Below are 2,470 nucleotides of genomic sequence, written 5' to 3'. Positions count from 1 at the left end.
CAAGCCTCTTTCTTTCTTTTCTTGAAGGGTGGGTAGAGGAACCAAGCAGGGAGCCTCTTTCTTTTCTTGGAGGGGGTGGGGGAGTGGATCAAAAAAGGCAGAGAAGGGAGAAAAAATCCAGGACTGACAGAAGTTGAGAGAAATTAGGGGCTTCTCCTTTAAGGCAAGTTTGTCACATGACCACCTGTGGCCAATCATGGGTCCTCTACCACGAGGGGAGCCCAGATTCAAAACAATGCGATCTTATAATATATTCAGGATTAAAAGCACTCTAAGATATCACACAATAAAGGTAGGGTCACTCCAGATCAATTCTTCTTGCTGCAGAAGGAAATTTTAAATTGCCCCAAATCCAAACGGAAATCGCATTCTGTGTAGAGGGCAGGGACTGAATCGATCTGGGGTTGGAATAAAAGCTCCATGCAGTTTACACCGTGCAGTTTACTCCCCCCTCCTCTAAGAAAAGAAAGAGGCTCCCTGCTTGGCTCCCCTGCTTCTGAACTACCCTAACCACGTGCAGAAGACTTTCCTGTTTCAATGGGGAGGGGGGAAGAGAAAGATCCGAGTTCAAAGTGATCTGAATTCAACGGGATTGACAATGGAATAAACAAAGTAAGTTCAGACTCTGCCTAGGTCTCCTTTCATTGGACAGTGACAATCTAGTGGGCATGCCTAGGAGTAGGAGTCCCATCCGTCATGTTGAATCTTTGAGCCTCTTGAATAGATTCTGACTAACTTGCAGAGAGGGCAAGTGTGGAGGTCTGCAGTATAATGAACAAATAACAATAAAAGATTAGCCTGGAATATTTACAGTCTGTGTTGTTAACAGACATGCCATCTTTATTAATTGGCAGAGCTTCTCCACTCCAGATGGCCTACTGCAAGGAGAGAACATTATCCCAGTAAAGTTTATCCAGATTGGACACTGGGGAGTTTCATGAAAGCTGCTTTTACTTGCTTGGAGTTGGGGGAAAAAAACCCTAACAGTGCAGACCTACGCAATCCTAAAGTCTTCTAAATCTGTTTAAATCAATGGCTTAGAGGCATGTAACTCTGCTAAGGAAGGTACCATTAGGATTTTACAATTCCTAAAGAATAATGAAGTATCAATAAATGAACAGTCCTATATGCAGGAGAAATATTATAGAAACATTTCAAAAATACTTCATAATTGACAATAATGAACATTAGTGTGTGTTTATGGGGAGGTTTGAAAGCCAACATTTCCTTCCTCCGCTGTCATGAAGCTCACTGGATGACCTTGTGCCACTTGTTCTCTCCCCGTCTTATATTCTGAAGTCAGGATATCTGTGGATTCTTAAATCTGGTCACTGCAGCTGTGAATAGATAAGACAGTTCTTTCTACAAACCTGAAAAGGACCCTAGGTTTGCAGAAAAATGTGAAATCTACCCCTCCCCCCAATCCACTGGCAGCTGTAAAAAAATCTGAAAATGATATAAGGATCCCTACAGCTTTAAGCAACAGATTCCCACAGTGGCTGTTGCTAGGCAACTACTGTATTCAGCCCTGTTTTGGGTCTTTGAGGGAGAACTCAACCTTGACTAGGGTTGCCAGATAGATTAGGAAATTCCTGGACATTTTTTTTGGGGGGGGGGGACATATGGGGACAGTGGGACTTGAGGATGAGAAGGACCTCAGAAGGGTATATTGCCATTGACTCGACCTTCCAAAGCAGTAATTTCCTTTAGAGTAACTAGGATTTGTCAACTGTCAAGTGGTGGCTGGAGATAAGCCAGAACTACAACTGCTCTTCAGATGATTGAAATCAACCTCCCTGTAGAAAATGGCTGCTGTGAAGGGTGGGGTTTATGGCATTATAGCCTGCTGAGGGTGCTTGCTTCCCTACATCTCACTTTCTCAGCTCCCATCAACCTAGCTGATGGGTATAGCTGAATAGCCCCATATAAAAGCCAAACTATTCTGCTTCTATTCAGGCTCAGCAATACAGGTAGCTCGTCAGATATGGGAACTTGTAATTTGTTTAAATAGTGCCTGAAACTATCAGTAAGATATTTTAGTGGAATGCACACCCCTAGTGGACAGTTCCAAATATAGTTTGTTCCATAACAGAAGGTCAAGGCACCAATAGTCTTAGGCAGATATGTGTTCCAAGAGGTTCGGTCAGGTTCTTGTTTGAAAGTCAAAGCACAAGGAGTCAGTATTCTACATAAGTTCAATAAGGATAGTCAGGGTCAGAGAAAAGTTTGTAGAACGGGTAGTCAGGATGTAAGGTGAGTCTACGAGGGAAAAGCAGGAAACTGGAAATTAAAGTAGTTGGCAGTGAGGAACTAGCACTAACAGGGAGCTGGTAATTAAAGTAGTTGCTAGTGAGGAACTAGCTCTAACAACCCAGTAATTCTGGCATTAAGCACCCATCCCCATACAGGTGTTTCTTGTCCTTTAAAAGGAGTTGGTATTTCTCTCAGCTGTGAACACTTACCACAAGCG

Source organism: Paroedura picta, chromosome 5, assembly GCF_049243985.1.
Source record: "Paroedura picta isolate Pp20150507F chromosome 5, Ppicta_v3.0, whole genome shotgun sequence".
NCBI lineage: Eukaryota > Metazoa > Chordata > Lepidosauria > Squamata > Gekkonidae > Paroedura > Paroedura picta.
The sequence above is the reverse complement of the archived record's forward strand: the minus strand, read 5'-3'. Positions refer to the sequence as shown.